The 19745-nt window shown below is 37.7% G+C and overlaps 13 non-coding genes across 13 annotated transcripts; all 13 read left to right on the plus strand.

Annotated features, from left to right (window-relative positions):
• Nucleotides 1-13: 13 nt before the first annotated feature.
• LOC113756743 lies at nucleotides 14-132 on the plus strand. Its single transcript, XR_003466060.1, has one exon. It is a non-coding gene; the product is annotated as a 5S ribosomal RNA (ribosomal RNA).
• A 416-nt stretch (nucleotides 133-548) lies between these two features.
• On the plus strand, nucleotides 549-667 carry LOC113756746. The gene has a single exon (XR_003466063.1). It is a non-coding gene; the product is annotated as a 5S ribosomal RNA (ribosomal RNA).
• Nucleotides 668-1627: 960 nt separating this feature from the next.
• On the plus strand, nucleotides 1628-1746 carry LOC113756741. The gene has a single exon (XR_003466059.1). It is a non-coding gene; the product is annotated as a 5S ribosomal RNA (ribosomal RNA).
• Nucleotides 1747-2162: 416 nt separating this feature from the next.
• LOC113756747 lies at nucleotides 2163-2281 on the plus strand. Its single transcript, XR_003466064.1, has one exon. It is a non-coding gene; the product is annotated as a 5S ribosomal RNA (ribosomal RNA).
• Nucleotides 2282-2696: 415 nt separating this feature from the next.
• On the plus strand, nucleotides 2697-2815 carry LOC113756738. Its single transcript, XR_003466056.1, has one exon. It is a non-coding gene; the product is annotated as a 5S ribosomal RNA (ribosomal RNA).
• Nucleotides 2816-3229: 414 nt separating this feature from the next.
• Nucleotides 3230-3348, plus strand: LOC113756740. Its single transcript, XR_003466058.1, has one exon. It is a non-coding gene; the product is annotated as a 5S ribosomal RNA (ribosomal RNA).
• A 414-nt stretch (nucleotides 3349-3762) lies between these two features.
• On the plus strand, nucleotides 3763-3881 carry LOC113756745. The gene has a single exon (XR_003466062.1). It is a non-coding gene; the product is annotated as a 5S ribosomal RNA (ribosomal RNA).
• Nucleotides 3882-4297: 416 nt separating this feature from the next.
• Nucleotides 4298-4416, plus strand: LOC113756748. The gene has a single exon (XR_003466065.1). It is a non-coding gene; the product is annotated as a 5S ribosomal RNA (ribosomal RNA).
• A 415-nt stretch (nucleotides 4417-4831) lies between these two features.
• LOC113756739 lies at nucleotides 4832-4950 on the plus strand. The gene has a single exon (XR_003466057.1). It is a non-coding gene; the product is annotated as a 5S ribosomal RNA (ribosomal RNA).
• Nucleotides 4951-5366: 416 nt separating this feature from the next.
• Nucleotides 5367-5485, plus strand: LOC113756749. Its single transcript, XR_003466066.1, has one exon. It is a non-coding gene; the product is annotated as a 5S ribosomal RNA (ribosomal RNA).
• A 415-nt stretch (nucleotides 5486-5900) lies between these two features.
• On the plus strand, nucleotides 5901-6019 carry LOC113756744. Its single transcript, XR_003466061.1, has one exon. It is a non-coding gene; the product is annotated as a 5S ribosomal RNA (ribosomal RNA).
• Nucleotides 6020-6433: 414 nt separating this feature from the next.
• LOC113756736 lies at nucleotides 6434-6552 on the plus strand. Its single transcript, XR_003466054.1, has one exon. It is a non-coding gene; the product is annotated as a 5S ribosomal RNA (ribosomal RNA).
• Nucleotides 6553-6968: 416 nt separating this feature from the next.
• On the plus strand, nucleotides 6969-7087 carry LOC113756737. Its single transcript, XR_003466055.1, has one exon. It is a non-coding gene; the product is annotated as a 5S ribosomal RNA (ribosomal RNA).
• The last annotated feature ends 12658 nt before the right edge of the window (nucleotides 7088-19745 follow it).

Consider the following 19745-nt stretch of genomic DNA (forward strand, 5'->3'; position numbering starts at 1 on the left):
AAAGGAATATGGCGGGAGCGATCATACCAGCACTAATGCACCGGATCCCATCAGAACTCCGAAATTAAGCGTGGTTGGGCGAGAGTAGTACTAGGATTGGTGACCCCCTGGGAAGTCCTCGTGTTGCACCCCTCTCTTTTTTGTTTCGAAATCCAAATTTCCTATTCGTTCTTTATCCTGTAGTAATTTAGCTCCGTCGGAACGATTGCTTAATATTTTGCTTCTTGTCGAAGCGTGAAGGAGGATCTGAAGGCGCGAGACAAATCAGGAACGGTACGGCTCGATCAAAGCCCGGATCGTCGCTCAAATTTGTCGGCGCAAATATATCACCGCAAACGTGATGGATTGATTTCATGACAATTTAGACTTGCGCGATGAGGGAAAAAAACAGGGTGCAAATCAATAACAAAAAAAAATATGAAAGCAAATAAATAAAAGGATATGAGGAAAATGCTTGAATTGACGCTTAAAATGAATTTCGGTCTAGAAAAGCCACACTGCTTCGCAGGACGGGGTAGTTTAAAAGAATAAAGCGAAAGGAATATGGCGGGTGCGATCATACCAGCACTAATGCACCGGATCCCATCAGAACTCCGAAGTTAAGCATGCTTGGGCGAGAGTAGTACTAGGATGGGTGACCCCCTGGGAAGTCCTCGTGTTGCACCCCTCTCTTTTTTCTTTCGAAATCCAAATTTCCTATTCGTTCTTTATCCTGTAGTAATTTAGCTCCGTCGGAACGATTGCTTAATATTTTGCTTCTTGTCGAAGCGTGAAGGAGGATCTGAAGGCGCGAGACAAATCAGGAACGGTACGGCTCGATCAAAGCCCGGATCGTCGCTCAAATTTGTCGGCGCAAATGTATCACCGCAAGCGTGAAGGATTGATTTTATGATAATTTAGAGTTGCGGGATGATGGAAAAAAATAGGGTGCAAATCAATAACAAAACAAAATATGAAGTAAATAAATAAAAGGATAAGAGGAAAATGCTTCAATTGACGCTTAAAATGAATTCCGGTCTAGAAAAGCCACACTGCTTCGCAGGACGGGGTAGTTTAAAAGAATAAAGCGAAAGGAATATGGCGGGAGCGATCATACCAGCACTAATGCACCGGATCCCATCAGAACTCCGAAAACAGGTTAAAGGGGCGGGTGGGCCTTGCTGTGACAAGTATTAGGACGGAGTGACCCCCTGGGGAATTCTTGTTGCACACCACTCTTTTTTGTTTCGAAATTCAAATTTTCTATTCGTTCTTTATCCTGTAGTAATTTAGGTCCTTCGGAACGATTGCTTTATATTTTGCTTTTCTCGAAGCATGAAGGCGGATCTGAAGGCGCGAGAGAATTCAGGAACGGTACGGCTCGATCAAAGCCCGGATCATCGCTCAAATTTGTCGGCGCAAATGTATCACCGCAAGCGTGAAGGATTGATTTAATGATAATTTAGAGTTGCGGGATGATGGAAAAAAACAGGGTGCAAATCAATAACAAAAAAAAATATAAAGTAAATAAATAAAAGTATAAGAGGAAAATGCTTCAATTGACGCTTAAAATGAATTCCGGTCTAGAAAAGCCACACTGCTTCGCAGGACGGGTTAGTTTAAAAGAATAAAGCGAAAGGAATATGGCGGGAGCGATCATACCAGCACTAATGCACCGGATCCCATCAGAACTCCGAAATTAAGCGTGTTTGGGCGAGCGTAGTACTAGGATTGGTGACCCCCTGGGAAGTCCTCGTGTTGCACCCCTCTCTTTTTTGTTTCGAAATCCAAATTTCGTATTCGTTCCTTATCCTGTAGTAATTTAGCTCCGTCGGAATGATTGCTTCATATTTTGCTTCTTGTCGAAGCATGAAGGCGGATCTGAAGGCGCGAGACAAATCAGGAACGGTACGGCTCGATCAAAGCCCGGATCGTCGCTCAAATTTGTCGGCGCAAATGTATCAGCGCAAGCGTGATGGATTGATTTCATGGCAATTTAGAGTTGCGCGATGAGGGAAAAAAACAGGGTGCAAATCAATAGCAAAAAAAAATATGAAAGCAAATAAAAAAAAGGGTAAGAGGAAAATACTTGAATTGACGCTTAAAAGGAATGCCGGTTTAGAAAAACCACACAGCTTCGCAGGACGGGATGGTTTAAAAGAATAAAGCGAAAGGAACATGGCGGGTGCGATCATACCAGCACTAATGCACCGGATCCCATCAGAACTCCGAAGTTAAGCATGCTTGGGCGAGAGTAGTACTAGGATGGGTGACCCCCTGGGAAGTCCTCGTGTTGCACCCCTCTCTTTTTTCTTTCGAAATCCAAATTTCCTATTCGTTGTTTATCCTGTAGTAATTTAGCTCCGTTGAAACGATTGCTTTATATTTTGCTTCTTGTCGAAGGATGTAGGCGGATCTGAAGGCGCGAGACAAATCAGGAACGGTACGGCTCGATCAAAGACCGGATCGTCGCTCAAATTTGTCGGCGCAAATGTATCACCGCAAGCGTGAAGGATTGATTTCATGATAATTTAGAGTTGCGGGATGATGGAAAAAAACAGGGTGCAAATCAATAACAAAAAAAAATATAAAGTAAATAAATAAAAGGATAAGAGGAAAATGCTTCAATTAACGCTTAAAATGAATTCCGGTCTAGAAAAGACGCACTGCTTCGCAGGACGGGGTAGTTTAAAAGAATAAAGCGAAAGGAACATGGCGGGTGCGATCATTCCAGCCCTAATGCACCGGATCCCATCAGAACTCCGAAGTTAAGCGTGCTTGGGCGAGAGTAGTACTAGAATGGGTGACCACCTGGGAAGTTCTCGTGTTGCACCCCTATTTTTTTTGTTTCGAAATCCAAATTTCCTATTCGTTCTTTATCCTGTAGTAATTTAGCTCCGTCGGAACGATTGCTTAATATTTTGCTTCTTGTCGAAGCGTGAAGGAGGATCTGAAGGCGCGAGACAAATCAGGAACGGTACGGCTCGATCAAAGCCCGGATCGTCGCTCAAATTTGTCGGCGCAAATGTATCACCGCAAGCGTGAAGGATTGATTTTATGATAATTTAGAGTTGCGGGATGATGGAAAAAAACAGGGTGCAAATCAATAACAAAAAAAATATAAAGTAAATAAATAAAAGGATAAGAGGAAAATGCTTCAATTGACGCTTAAAATGAATTCCGGTCTAGAAAAGCCACACTGCTTCGCAGGACGGGGTAGTTTAAAAGAATAAAGCGAAAGGAACATGGCGGGTGCGATCATACCAGCACTAATGCACCGGATCCCATCAGAACTCCGAAGTTAAGCGTGCTTGGGCGTGAGCAGTATTAGGACGGGTGACCCCCTGGGAATTCCTCTTGTTGCACACCACTCTTTTTTGTTTCGAAATTCAAATTTTCTATTCGTTCTTTATCCTGTAGTAATTTAGGTCCTTCGGAACGATTGCTTTATATTTTGCTTTTCTCGAAGCATGAAGGCGGATCTGAAGGCGCGAGAGAATTCAGGAACGGTACGGCTCGATCAAAGCCCGGATCATCGCTCAAATTTGTCGGCGCAAATGTATCACCGCAAGCGTGAAGGATTGATTTAATGATAATTTAGAGTTGCGGGATGATGGAAAAAAACAGGGTGCAAATCAATAACAAAAAAAAATATAAAGTAAATAAATAAAAGTATAAGAGGAAAATGCTTCAATTGACGCTTAAAATGAATTTCGGTCTAGAAAAGCCACACTGCTTCGCAGGACGGGGTAGTTTAAAAGAATAAAGCGAAAGGAATATGGCGGGAGCGATCATACCAGCACTAATGCACCGGATCCCATCAGAACTCCGAAATTAAGCGTGTTTGGGCGAGCGTAGTATTAGGATTGGTGACCCCCTGGGAAGTCCTCGTGTTGCACCCCTCTCTTTTTTGTTTCGAAATCCAAATTTCGTATTCGTTCCTTATCCTGTAGTAATTTAGCTCCGTCGGAATGATTGCTTCATATTTTGCTTCTTGTCGAAGCATGAAGGCGGATCTGAAGGCGCGAGACAAATCAGGAACGGTACGGCTCGATCAAAGCCCGGATCGTCGCTCAAATTTGTCGGCGCAAATGTATCAGCGCAAGCGTGATGGATTGATTTCATGGCAATTTAGAGTTGCGCGATGAGGGAAAAAAACTGGGTGCAAATCAATAGCAAAAAAAAATATGAAAGCAAATAAAAAAAAGGGTAAGAGGAAAATACTTGAATTGACGCTTAAAAGGAATGCCGGTTTAGAAAAACCACACAGCTTCGCAGGACGGGATGGTTTAAAAGAATAAAGCGAAAGGAACATGGCGGGTGCGATCATACCAGCACTAATGCACCGGATCCCATCAGAACTCCGAAGTTAAGCATGCTTGGGCGAGAGTAGTACTAGGATGGGTGACCCCCTGGGAAGTCCTCGTGTTGCACCCCTCTCTTTTTTCTTTCGAAATCCAAATTTCCTATTCGTTGTTTATCCTGTAGTAATTTAGCTCCGTTGAAACGATTGCTTTATATTTTGCTTCTTGTCGAAGGATGTAGGCGGATCTGAAGGCGCGAGACAAATCAGGAACGGTACGGCTCGATCAAAGACCGGATCGTCGCTCAAATTTGTCGGCGCAAATGTATCACCGCAAGCGTGAAGGATTGATTTCATGATAATTTAGAGTTGCGGGATGATGGAAAAAAACAGGGTGCAAATCAATAACAAAAAAAAATATAAAGTAAATAAATAAAAGGATAAGAGGAAAATGCTTCAATTAACGCTTAAAATGAATTCCGGTCTAGAAAAGACGCACTGCTTCGCAGGACGGGGTAGTTTAAAAGAATAAAGCGAAAGGAACATGGCGGGTGCGATCATTCCAGCCCTAATGCACCGGATCCCATCAGAACTCCGAAGTTAAGCGTGCTTGGGCGAGAGTAGTACTAGAATGGGTGACCACCTGGGAAGTTCTCGTGTTGCACCCCTATTTTTTTTGTTTCGAAATCCAAATTTCCTATTCGTTCTTTATCCTGTAGTAATTTAGCTCCGTCGGAAAGATTGCTTTATATTTTGCTTCTTGTCGAAGCATGAAGGCGAGCCTGAAGGCGCGAGACAAATCAGGAACGGTACGGTTCGATCAAACCCCGGATCGTCGCCCAAAGTTGTCGGCGCAAATATAGCACCGCAAACGTGATGGATTGATTTCATGACAATTTAGACTTGCGCGATGAGGGAAAAAAACAGGGTGCAAATCAATAACAAAAAAAAATATGAAAGCAAATAAATAAAAGGATATGAGGAAAATGCTTGAATTGACGCTTAAAATGAATTTCGGTCTAGAAAAGCCACACTGCTTCGCAGGACGGGGTAGTTTAAAAGAATAAAGCGAAAGGAATATGGCGGGTGCGATCATACCAGCACTAATGCACCGGATCCCATCAGAACTCCGAAGTTAAGCATGCTTGGGCGAGAGTAGTACTAGGATGGGTGACCCCCTGGGAAGTCCTCGTGTTGCACCCCTCTCTTTTTTCTTTCGAAATCCAAATTTCCTATTCGTTCTTTATCCTGTAGTAATTTAGCTCCGTCGGAACGATTGCTTAATATTTTGCTTCTTGTCGAAGCGTGAAGGAGGATCTGAAGGCGCGAGACAAATCAGGAACGGTACGGCTCGATCAAAGCCCGGATCGTCGCTCAAATTTGTCGGCGCAAATGTATCACCGCAAGCGTGAAGGATTGATTTTATGATAATTTAGAGTTGCGGGATGATGGAAAAAAATAGGGTGCAAATCAATAACAAAACAAAATATGAAGTAAATAAATAAAAGGATAAGAGGAAAATGCTTCAATTGACGCTTAAAATGAATTTCGGTCTAGAAAAGCCACACTACTTCGCAGGACGGGGTAGTTTAAAAGAATAAAGCGAAAGGAATATGGCGGGAGCGATCATACCAGCACTAATGCACCGGATCCCATCAGAACTCCGAAATTAAGCGTGTTTGGGCGAGCGTAGTACTAGGATTGGTGACCCCCTGGGAAGTCCTCGTGTTGCACACCTCTCTTTTTTGTTTCGAAATCCAAATTTCCTATTCGTTCTTTATCCTGTAGTAATTTAGCTCCGTCGGAACGATTGCTTAATATTTTGCTTCTTGTCGAAGCGTGAAGGAGGATCTGAAGGCGCGAGACAAATCAGGAACGGTACGGCTCGATCAAAGCCCGGATCGTCGCTCAAATTTGTCGGCGCAAATGTATCACCGCAAGCGTGAAGGATTGATTTTATGATAATTTAGAGTTGCGGGATGATGGAAAAAAACAGGGTGCAAATCAATAACAAAAAAAAAATAAAGTAAATAAATAAAAGGATAAGAGGAAAATGCTTCAATTGACGCTTAAAATGAATTCCGGTCTAGAAAAGCCACACTGCTTCGCAGGACGGGGTAGTTTAAAAGAATAAAGCGAAAGGAACATGGCGGGTGCGATCATACCAGCACTAATGCACCGGATCCCATCAGAACTCCGAAGTTAAGCGTGCTTGGGCGAGAGTAGTACTAGAATGGGTGACCCCCTGGGAAGTTCTCGTGTTGCACCCCTCTTTTTTTTGTTTCGAAATCCAAATTTCGTATTCGTTCTTTATCCTGTAGTAATTTAGCTCCGTCGGAATGATTGCTTCATATTTTGCTTCTTGTCGAAGCATGAAGGCGGATCTGAAGGCGCGAGACAAATCAGGAACGGTACGGCTCGATCAAAGCCCGGATCGTCGCTCAAATTTGTCGGCGCAAATGTATCAGCGCAAGCGTGATGGATTGATTTCATGGCAATTTAGAGTTGCGCGATGAGGGAAAAAAACTGGGTGCAAATCAATAGCAAAAAAAAATATGAAAGCAAATAAAAAAAAGGGTAAGAGGAAAATACTTGAATTGACGCTTAAAAGGAATGCCGGTTTAGAAAAACCACACAGCTTCGCAGGACGGGATGGTTTAAAAGAATAAAGCGAAAGGAACATGGCGGGTGCGATCATACCAGCACTAATGCACCGGATCCCATCAGAACTCCGAAGTTAAGCATGCTTGGGCGAGAGTAGTACTAGGATGGGTGACCCCCTGGGAAGTCCTCGTGTTGCACCCCTCTCTTTTTTCTTTCGAAATCCAAATTTCCTATTCGTTGTTTATCCTGTAGTAATTTAGCTCCGTTGAAACGATTGCTTTATATTTTGCTTCTTGTCGAAGGATGTAGGCGGATCTGAAGGCGCGAGACAAATCAGGAACGGTACGGCTCGATCAAAGACCGGATCGTCGCTCTAATTTGAAACTGAAAAATTTCCAAGCCTTAAGGAAATAGAGTTTTTCAAATTCTGCTCATTCCTTCGATGTTACTTGAACGTATTAAACTTGATTTCCAAGATGAAACCTTGTTTGCTTTTGTGCTTTAAAATCCCATCTTTGAACCCCGATTTACGAGTGATTGGGATTCGTTTTCATGAAATTTTCTTAGATTGTGCACTAAGTACAATCTTCGTAATAATTGGGGGTTTATGAGTGATAAATCCTTATTAATTGCTCAGGCACACAAGAGGAATTTCAAAAGGATCCCATGGTGGACGCTTGAACTTCGAGTGCCGTTTCTTCTTGTTTACTTGGTGAGTGTCAAGTGCATGTTTACTTGAACTCCTGTGAACTCGATACGTGTTTACATGTTATTGATATTTGACATTTTAAAATTCGAGATGAGAGTGTATTTTATCGCACTCGTTCTCGCTTGAAATAAATGACTCGTACTTGAAATGCTTGAATATCTCGATTGCTTGAATACGTCACATGCTTGTATGGATTGAAATAGTATGCTATGGCTGCATACGTCGCTGGAGTGAATCTCCTCGACACACACACATGTACATGGGAGACGCCCAAAATCATAGGCCAACCTTGGAACTCGAGCCGGCATGGGCTTGGTCGAGAACCTCGGCGAGCCATGAGAATCACATGATAAGCTTAATCTATTGGAGAGATCTTGCTTGGCATACTCGTTGAAGTATTGCCTCAAACAAATGACAGGCGGGCCCGATACAGGGGTATGTAAGGTGAAAAGGGGACAGGTTAAGTGGAGTTCTACGGACTAAACTTACCCGATTGACGGAGTGTCAATTCGTGGAGGTTCTTGATCGTGCCAGTGGAATATAGCTCCTGAGAGCTCCAGTATCCTTGAATTGTTTCTGTTTACTTTCAGTGAATCGTTAATTATTGATATATTATTGCTCTCCTTGTAAATTTTGGCTTGTTACTTGGACTATGTGCTTGCATGTGTGTTATTGGCCTCACGAGCGTTTCGCTCACCCTATAGATTTGTTTTCCTTAACAGGTTGGTCATGGAGTGAACTTGGAGAAACCCCCCCTTTTGACGTACTTTTGGTTTAGGGTTTCTAAGGTATTTTGGACTAGATTTCGTATCGGTTGTACTTTTGGGAACTTAATGTGTGGATGGAATATTCAATGTATCCGGATGTTGTACATTTTGGGATTTGATGTAACTTTTGGAAATTCGATGCAAGAATTGGATTATTATTATATATTATTAAGATGAAAGTTTTCCGCACTTTCTTACTTTCTTTCGTGGATGGGTAGTAATATATTAAGTTTGGAACGGGAATTGACTTGAGTCCTGGCGAGAGTTGGGCAGGCGTCCCGCGAATACCCTTTGGTTCGCCTTAGGGAGAAGTGGGGGTGTCACAAGTTACATGTTATCCGTAGATGGATCGCTTCAGATCCATGAGCTGATCCATTTCACGGCCAAAAATCTCCATCAACGATGCTGAATTTGTGAGAACTCAAAAAAAAAAAAAAAAGAGTTATGTGTATGCCTTGAATTTATTTTGTTTTATTTACTTTGTTATTAGAAATATTATATAAAATGACTAATTTGTTAAATTAAATGTCTAGCTGAATTTCTATAAAACCAAATGTGTGAAAATTTACTGGATCGATATAAGGGAAATTTTTTCAAGGTACATACAAATTAAAACAAACGAAATATCGAGACAATGTGCGAAATAATAATATTACGGACTCGTGATAACCAAATGAACTAAGATGAAAATACCTAACCAACCTTAGAATTTTGATTAAACTACCATGCAATCAAGAAACGTGCTATCAAAATTTCATAAAACAAAACCAAGTGAGAGGAAGATACTGTTAGGGTGGTTATCTAAATTTAACCACTGGTGAAAACCATCACCTATTAAATCCAAAATCTCTATGGCGATTATTAAGAAATAAATTAATGATAAAATTGTGGAAGCGTACCTGGATTCATATCGACAAACTGATATATGAATCTCCAAAGGTATTGGGGTGGCTTTCCAGGTCAACACGTATTCGCCGATCCTTGAGAGAGCTCTTTAGTATCTCTCTGGTATCTTTCCTGACGATGGAATATCAGGGAAGAGCTATATTTTGTGGTACTAGAAAATACTATCCTTTTGCGACCAACCGAGTTTTAAGCCTTTCTAATGAACCATCAGCTCTATATTTCAAAGTAAACACTATTTACACCCTACTGTTTTCTTTCCTTTAGGCAGGTTTACAATTTTTCAAGTCTTATTTCTCTCTAGGGCATTCATCTCCTCTTTCATAGCTTGTATTCAGTTCTTATTTCTAAGTGCCTCTTGCAGTATTTGTGGGATTGAAGTGGAGTTGATGGTGGTAAGAAAAGTTTTATGTTGTGGAGAGAGTCTATGGAAAGACACAAAATTTGAGATTGGATGCTTAGTACATTCTTGTGTTCCTTTTCGAACAGCAATAGGCAGGTCTAAATCATTAAATTCACAAGGAGCAGAGTCAAATTGAACACATAAAAGAACAAAATTTTCAGTACCTGATTGTGGTTCAGATTCTTGGATTTGCACAAGTTCAGAAATATGAACTTTCTTCCTTGAGTAGATCGTGAGTGGTGTAGTTGGATTTAAACCAGTTTTTCTCTCAGCTCCAAGATCAAGTTCAATTTCTTTACTGGAATGTTTAACTTCAAATTCAGGTTCAGATTCACTGCTAGCATGTTCTCCTTTGGAATTTGGTGTATGGTCAGATTTGAAAGACTTCAAGTTTACTGTAGGACTTTGAAAATCGAGGAGAAATTCCTTATCTTTCCAAGAACTCTCCCCCTGGAGATGAGGATTGTTACTTTGAGAGTAAGGTTCATTTTCAACAAATGTAACATCCATGGAGGTAAAAAAAAATTTTGAAGGTGGATGATAACACTTGTATCGTTTCTTTGTGTTTCAGTATCCCACAAAAATACATTTTAAAGCTCTTGGATCAAGTTTCTTTGGTGTGCATGAACATGTACAAAAGCAACACAACCAAACACTTTTAGTGACAATGTGCAAGAGACATTAAAATCAGGGTAAAAAAATAGAAAAAGCAGTAATGAGACTCTGATTATTTATCACTTTGGAAAGTACTCTATTTATCAAATGTGTAGTAGTTAAAACAACCTCCCTGCAAAAGGTTTTTGAAACTTTATGTTGAAACAAAATTGCTCGAGTCACATTAAGTAAATGTCTATTTTTCCGTTCAGCAATCCCATTTTGTTAGGGTGTGTCTACACAAGATGAAACATGTATTATACCTTTTTTTTTTGGAAAAAAGATGAGAGAATTTAATTAAAATAGTCTCTTACATTGTCAGATCTTACTTTTTTAATCAAACTTTCAAATTGTGTACAAATCATTTTATGAAATATTGGAAAAATACTGGTTACTTCTGATTTTTCTTTTATAAGAAATACAACCAAGTAGTTCTAGTACAATCATCAATGAATGTAACAAACCATTTTGCTCTAGAAATATTAGAAACTCTACAAGACCCCCAAATATCAGTACGTATCAAAGAGAAAGGTCTAGTAGATATTGTATTACTCAATGGAAATGATAGTCTATGATGTTTAGCAATTTCACATGTATCACAATGAAAACTACTAACATCTTCATTCTTAAAAAGTGAAGGAAACATGCTTTTAAGTAAAATAAAAGATAGATTACCAAGACGGAAATGATGAAGCCAAATTTCAGATTTAATATTTGAGGAGCAGGTGAGGGATAACTGATTATTGTTCTGCTTGTTGCCACTCATTTCTTCAAGGTAATAAAGCCCATTATTCACCTTAGCAAGTCCAATCGTCCTCCCTGAAACCAAATCCTGAAAAATACAGTGAGTAGAATAGAAAGTTACTTTACAGTTCAGATCTTTGGTAATTTGATGGATGGATATGAGATTGCAGGACAATTTTGGGACATGCAACACATTATTTAGGGACAAAGAATTTGATAGATTTACTGTCCATTAGCTTGCAACAGTTATAGGAGATCCATCCGCAACAGTAATTTTTCTATTTCCAGGACATGGGTTGTATGTTTTAAATCTGATTGGGTTGAGTCATATGGTCAGTAGCTCCTGAGTCGATGACTCAAGAGCCTAGAGAAGACATGCTTGAGGCACTTAAAGCATAAGAGTTATGGTACTTACCTGATTGAGCCAATGAACACGTACTAGAGGACTTTTCAAGGGAATTTAGGAGGTTTCTTAGCTTTTCGATTTCTTCTTTCTTGAATTCTCCTATACCAACCTAGTTGGATATTTCTTGGGTTTGGTCTTCTCCATCAGTTAAGTGGGCTTTTCCTTCTTTGAATCCTCCTTTACGACTAAGGACTTGTTCCTTCCCATGGAGTTTGAAGCAATCATCTCGTGTATGGCATGGTTTTTTGCAGTATGTGCACCAAATTGTGTCTTTATTTGATTCTGTACACCCATTACCTATCTTTGCTTCCTTATTGTTTGACTTTGTAGAAATCATTGCCGAGTCTTCTAATATTTTAGATTCCAACATGACTTCTCGCCTATTCTCTTCAACTCGGATCAATGATGTTGTCTCATTCAGAGATGATAATCTTTCCTTCCCCAATATCTGGACTCTGACCTGATCAAATTCCACATTCAAACCTGCAAGAAAGTCATAAACCCCATCCTTTTTGATAAAGTTTTTCAAGGTGGCTGCATCTTCACTACACAACATCTGAACACACCGATATTGGTCTAGTTCCTGCCATAGATTTTACAGAAGATTGGCATATTGAGTAACAGAAAGGTTGCCTTGTTTAGTGGCTGAGATCTTTGTTTTGATCTTATAGATTAGGGCAGCATCTCCTGCCTTTGAATAGGTCTGTCGAATAGTAGCCCATATATCTTTAGCTGTTGGTAGGAACATGCAAGTGTCGCTTATTTCAGGCAACATGGAGTTCCACAGCCATGACATGACAATAGAATCCTCTTCATCCCAAGCAGCGAATTTAGAATCTCCCTTTTTGGTCCAGTTCCAAGCAAGTGATGGATTTTGCCCTTTCCTTTAAGAAATGTTTGAACAAATTGTGACCACTTCAAATAGTTTTTTCCGTTGAGCTTGTAGGCTGCTTAGATACTCTGCAAATTCCATGTTTGTAGAATATTTGAGGTCACTTCTGATTTGGTATTGGAGTTGATTTCTGATGGTTCAGTTTCAGACATGTTAGAGGTTTCAAAGAAAAATTGGCAATGAAGGCCTAATGAAAAAATCAGCAATAAAGGCTGGAAATTACACTTGGCAATAAAGACTTGAAAAGAAGAAAGCACTCAGCAATGAAAGTTGACAAGAAGAGGCCCAAGAGCAAAAGCTCTGATACCATGAATGAAAAAGAGAACTGAATTGTTCGGTTATCAATTTTGTTCTAGGCTCTGTACAACATTTATACAAATGGAATTTGACTTTTGTCAACTCCATGAAATCTCTAATCTCCTAAAAATTAGCAGCTAATTTATTCTATCCTAAAATACATTAGAAGTAAATTATTCTATCCTAAAATAAAGCAGAAATCATGGGATATACATAGAATTTATAGCTGTACAGAAAAGATATTCTAGCTTTTCAACAAATTCTTCTTTCTCTTTAACAACCCTTAAAGTTAATTTTTCTTCAAGTGAATCTGTATTAGCTCCCCCCGTAGCTAAGAACCCTCTACCAAGGATAATAGGTATAGAAATATCTTCTTCCATATCAAGAACAATAAAATCAATAGGAAAATAAAATTGATCAACTTTAACCAATAGCTCTTCTACAATACCCATTGGATAATGCACTGAATGATCAGCCAATTGTAGAATCACTTGAGTAGGTACTAGGTTGGCAAACTTCAATTTCCTTAAAAATGATAAAGGCATCAAATTAACACTAGAGCCAAGGTCACATAAATACTTCTCAGCAAGAATATGCTCAAATTGATAGGGCACAATAAAACTCCCTAGATCTTTCATCTTAATTGGAAGATGATTTTGAAACACTACACTGCATTTATCAGTGAAAGACACCTCTGCAAAAGTCCTTTAGTTTCTTTTTATTAGACACTATCTCCTTTAATAACTTTGCATAAGTAGGGATATTTGCCAAATTTTCAAAAAGGCATATTGACTTGTAACTTCCCAAGCATATCCATGAACTTCTGATACATCTCATCAATTGCTTTCTTCTTAAACCTTTGCAAGAAGAGGATAGGTGGCACATCAGCTTTAGCTTCAGGCAATTTTATACGTTGATCATCTTCACCCTCTTTGCCCAAGCCATCATGCTCATCCTCAAATTTTTCACTTCCATCACCCACTTTAACCTTATTTTTCTTCTCAAGTACCAACTTTATTTTAACTCCTGGATCATCCAACACTTTTCCTGAGCATATGGTTATTGCCATTGTAGCCTCCTTTGAGTTTACTTCAATAGTACATGGATGTTTGCCCCTTTCAGTTAGCATTTTAGCCAATTGGCTACTTGTCTCTCCAAACTTTGAATAGAAACTTGTTGAGATTGAGCTATTTGCTCCAATTTCTGCATGTATTATAACATCATGTTTTTAACACTCAACTTCTTTTCTTAAGCAAGCGAAGGCAGATATTGAGATCCCTACGGCTGACCTAGGAACCCAGGTGGTCCCATAGGGGTGATCTCTTAATTTCTCCATGATAAATTAGGGAGATTTCTCTGCCCCTCATTATACATATTAGAAAAGAAATCATTCATTTGAGAACATGGTTCTGGAGACTGAGTTTCACCTTTTAGCAATAATCGCATCTGATGCATCTAATGACTCAGTTCAGCCACTTGTGAGCCCAAATCCTTAGAAGTAGACATTTTCTAAACACTTGCTCCTTTATCTCGACTTGTTTTTGTTGAGAGTTATTAGAAAGTAACTCATATATTGCAACCAATTCTTTTGGAGTTTTATCATGAATATACCCTCCTGCTGCAAAATCTACCATGTTTTGAATTGTGAAAGTCAGCCCATCATAGAAAAATTGCACTTGTAGAGCCAACGGATAATGGTGATGAGGACATTGAGTAGGCAACTGCATAAATCATTCCCAAGTTTCGTGAATAGGCTCTCCCTCCATTTGAGCAAAGGACCAAATTTATTCCTTAGATTAATAGTTTTCTACAGAGAGTAGTACTTGGTCATAAAGATATTGTAAACATCTTCCCAAGTTCTCAAGGTTCCCTCAAGAAAGTTTTGCAACCAAGATTTAGCATGGTCCATGAGGCAGTAGGGAAAACACCTTATCCGTAGATCATCTTTTGATATCCCACCCAATGGAAAAATCTGCACCACCGAGTAAAATTCTCAGATAAAAGATAGCAAGTCTTCATTAGGTAGACTGTGAAAAACAGAAAGCATATTAAAATGCAAGGTCTTTAGCTTGTAATTTCTAACCCCATCACTTAGTCGGGTACAATGTGAGGAAGCTGCTATCATAAGACATTGGATGTTTCTCAGATGAAATTTAGCAGGCGGAGCTAGGGGTGGATTTTGATTACTAGGAGTGTCCAAAGCCATCTTAAACCAAGGTACCTAAGCAAGAAAATAAAAACAAAAGTGAAGAAATAAAAATAAAAATAAAAGGCAAAAATAACTAAAGTAGAGAAACTTAGCGTTGACCCCCGCAACGGTGCCAAAAACTTGATCGATGAATTCCTATAAGTGCATAGGTTCGATTGTAGTAATAAATTACTTAGAGTATTTCAGGGTCGAACCCACAGAGATGAGTTAATTTTTTACTTTAATTATTCTAATTGAATAACAAAATTTAAATTCAAAAAATTGTATTTTCTAACTAAACAATAAAAAAATAATCAATTCAAATAAACTGTGGTGAGAAAATAATAGACACATGTCTAGGGTTTCAAGTTTTAATCCAAAATTTGAGTCAATTATCTAATTAATTTCTTAACAAACTATGAATGCATCCCACAATTATACCTTAGGTTATCTCTCAATACATCTAAAGTGTGCCTAATTAAATCTTACATCTCTCTCGAGATCTCAAGTGTTCAATTAAACCCTTTAAGAACTTTGGTGATATAAGTGTGTAATACAAATCCTAACCTACTCTCATAATTAGTCTAAATATATTTATCTATCTAGTGCATGGTTGTATTGCCTTTTTCAATTCAATACAAACTCTAAGAGCATGTCTATGATAGCCAAGTATAAACACATAATTAAATCAAGATAAATAAATCATAACAAAAGGCAAGAAATTAAATTAGAAGAATTAATAAAATTCCTTCATAAAAACCCTAACCCTAGAAACAATTTAGTTCAACATGATTTGGAAATTAAAACCACGAATTCAAAGAGTTGCTACATAGATAAGAAAATGAGCAAGAAAACTTCTCAATTGCTTGCTCTAATCTTCTCCTTGCATGCTCCTTGATTTGCCTCCATTTGATCTTGATCTCTCAAGGATAAATTATGAAAAGATGTTAAAACTAAGTTAGACTAATGTTTTTCACCTCTAAAAACGTCCTAGATAGACCCTATTTATAGTTTTTTAAAGTAGTATCCGAAATAGGGTAGAATTGGATTTTTTAGAGTTGAAAAATGACAATTTCGCACACTTTTCTAATGAACACCGGTGCAAATATCACTCTAAACACCAGCGTCGGTGTTGGGACAATGGCAAGAAGGCCAAATTTAAGATGGGTGCAAGTTACATGTGATCAGCAGACGGATTGCTTCAGATCCACGCACAGATCCATTTCAAGGCCAAAAATCTCCATCAACACGGCCAAATGATATCTTTCTCAAACATGAAAGTAGCTCTTTGAATTAGTTTTTTAATGCCACAAGAATCATGTCATGTGGTGGTATGGATGCTGAGATATACCCAAAATATTGAGAACTAGTTGGAAGAACTTTGCTGCGCAACTATACTTTAGTATTTTGGATCTTTGCCTATTAAACCATGAGAACCAAACTTTGATGTTTTGATAAGATTTGTAGAGAATTCATTTATCTTCAAAATGAATTAAGAATCATCTCAATCCAATTTGTGTAACTCAAGTTATTGCCAAAATACTTACATTTGTCAATCCTGCCAAACCTCTTACTCTTCATGCTTTGTTCTTCCATTGCTTATTTGCATCATGTTTTTTGTCTGTTTTCTCCCCAATTGAACCCCTATTAAAACAATATAATAACAAAATTAAGTAGCTTTCATTAAAAAAAAAAAGTTCAAATTACATAGTTAACTAAACAAATATTTTTTTTTTATGAATGAAGTTGCAAACTATTGGAATACAGAAATTTCATTTGGATTGCTATCTTTAGGGATTTTGTAAAAAAGAATATATTTTAGTGATTTGATATATGTGAGGTAAAAAAGTGATTGGGAAATATATTCACATAAAACATAAAAGTTTTTCTGCAAAAAATCACAGTCCAAACAAGGGTGGATAACAACAACATGGACTGCAAATGGATGCACACTAAATGGTTTTGTGCCTTTCTTCGTTCATAAATTACAATGATTAGATACACTAAATGGAAGAACTATCCTTCCACGCTGAAAAATCAACAATAACACCCTTGAACTTCCAATTATTCACATTCAGTTTCAAATGATCTTTGTGGGCCAATGTAGAATGGTTGACCTTTTTTGGCCCAATGAATGCATGCTTTGAATGATCGAATCTAAACTTAAATTAGTTCATATTGGATAAGAAGGGTTTAAATCTGGCAAAGGCAAATACAAATTTGACAAAGAGCAAAGAAATCGCAAGGAAATCTTCGGAAAAGAATAAACTCCCATTTCAAAACCGTAAGACAGTAGAAAGCGAATATAGAAAGGAGGTACCGGTGGCTTTTATACCTACTCATCTTGTAATTAAATTAGATTTCTATTACTTTGTTTTTGGTAATCGATTTCGTCCACTGGGATTCTGGGAATAGATGCCAACCTTAGATTCTATTTATTAAAAAAATAATAAAAAACAAGGAGGTGGACATAAAGCCAAAACTTCCGTGCAAATGCATCATCAGAAACTTTTACAAATCTGCAAGTATGAATCCTAACTTATCTATATATATATATGAAAGTATCTATTTTAATTAGTGTTTCTCACTTCTATGTGGCATAGTTAATTGAAGAAAATTAATTATAAAAGTAGCTATTTTAATTAGAGTATTTCTCACTCCTATGTGACATACTTAATTGAAGAAAATTAATGGGTTATGGCCATTTGAGTTTTACCCATATTGAATATTATATTATATGTTAAAATTATCCCTAATTTTAAAATATAACTAATCTTACCTTAATGATATCCAAAATAACTTTTAAAAAATAACTAATCTTAGTTTAATGATATCTGCTTTATATTAAATTGTTACATAAAACTATACTAAAGCCTTTTTCAAATTACAATTATTTTCATAAATTATTTCCTTTTATCACCATATCGATGATTAGGATTCGAATTGCTCATCATCTCTTTCCTTAATTTTGAATTAACTTAGTGTAAAAAAAATTAATTATTATACCAGCGGAATTACAAATATTGTTATAAGCTAAATATTTACTAATGAAAAAATGTGGATTGCTGGATCTTTTTTACTTAATTAAATGTGAATATATAGTTCTAGATCTATGGTCATTATAAAAATTTAAATTATCTAAAAGAATATTTATTAAAAAATAATATCTACCAAGTTTTGGATATGGGATACATTATTCTATGTATACTATCATATTATAGTGAAAGTATATAAATAAATTTTTAAAAATTAGTGAATAATTGAACATTTAAAATACATTAATTTTTTTAAAGTTAATATGAGTGGACATGTAGGATTAACAATAAATAAAAAGAAACCATGCTAAGGCATGGACAAAATTCTAGTTATAACTGAGCTCAATCCCAACCCAACGAAAACATAGTAATTGAACAAAAGAATGGTAGATCACTTTATTTCCTATGTCACAACGAAGATTGGATAATCGATTAGCAAGCCGATTAACTTCTTGGAAGCAGTGCAAGACTCCAATAAAATGTGACTGTAGAGTAATAAACTCATCTATCTCTTGTTAAATAGTCCAAGAAGACCTCAATTTGCGATGGATATCACACTAAATCGGAATAAGCACTTGGATTTAGGAGCAGTGTCCTTGATCCCTTCATAGACACCTGGAGTGGTGTGTCTGTTGCGCTAAAGGAAGCTATGTGGTGTGTCTGTACTTTGTAGTATTGTAAAGTGCGATCCACTTTCGTATCACATTACAATTTTGCCCTTTTAGGGTGACAAGCAACCAGAATCCGGCTGAGGCGGCAATATTAGGGCAAACCTCCATTGGAGCCACCAATTCAAGAATTATCTTTCCCACTCTAAGACGGTGCTCGGTCCTACTTTTAGCCCGTGTCAAAACCAATGTTGAATAGTGACAAGGGTTTATTTTACGTATTTTTTAGTGTGTTTTATTAGTTAATTCTGGTTTGATTATTTAATTTTATAACTAAAATAACTAAGGTTTTAGTAAAAAACTACATTTTATGTTAAAGTGGCTAAACATTGCATTTTATGGATTTTTATGGTAAAAACTTCATATTTTGTAGGTTTAATGATTCAATCATCAAATGAAGTGCATTGAGAAGATATTTGGATGATTGAAGGTGAATTAAAGTGGTGAAAATAAAATATGAAGTGTAAAAGGAAAAATGCAAATTGAATCAAGAAAAGCCAGGTTTGACAACTCTGACACATTTTGGTATTTTGATTATATCTGGAGCTACATAGATCGGATCAAGGTGATCTTGGTACCATTTTGAAGCTAAGAGATATATCTACATTTGGTATGAAGACATCAAAGTCCAATTCAGCCGTTTTCATAGTCCAAAAGTTGAAATACCGAAATTCAACTCAGCTGTCCAAAGTGGAAAACAGAGCTCTGACCAGTGTTTAGTATTTTGATCATATCTCAGGCTACAAAGCTCAGATTTGGATGATTCTTGAAGCATTGGAAAGCTAACTCAAAGAGCTACAACTTTGCTGTTTTACACAAAAGCCAGTTCGGCCTTTATGATAGAGAAAATCGCAGCTGAAGTAAGGACAAAGTGAATACGCGAGTACACAAAACGTGACTTGTAACCGCGTTTTGTGTAGGCGCGTTTTCTGGCCGCAATTCTGCAATTTGCTCAGTCAATTCTCTTATGTTCAAACTACTTTCCAGCTACAATCTGCAAGAGAATTCGGTGCACATGCTTCAGAAGACAAAAGGGCAAGAAAAGTGGCTTATTTTCAAGTCAAAAATATTTGTTATTGACTACTTAACAATTTCAGATTTGGAGAATCATAGCAGAAAAGTTTGACCAGTGGAAAATGAGCTTTGGAGTAGTTTATATGCAGAGACATCTGGGAGGTCTAAGAGGATCATAC

The sequence above is a fragment of the Coffea eugenioides genome, unplaced genomic scaffold, assembly GCF_003713205.1.
Source record: "Coffea eugenioides isolate CCC68of unplaced genomic scaffold, Ceug_1.0 ScVebR1_2467;HRSCAF=3497, whole genome shotgun sequence".
NCBI classification, from domain to species: Eukaryota; Viridiplantae; Streptophyta; class Magnoliopsida; order Gentianales; family Rubiaceae; genus Coffea; species Coffea eugenioides.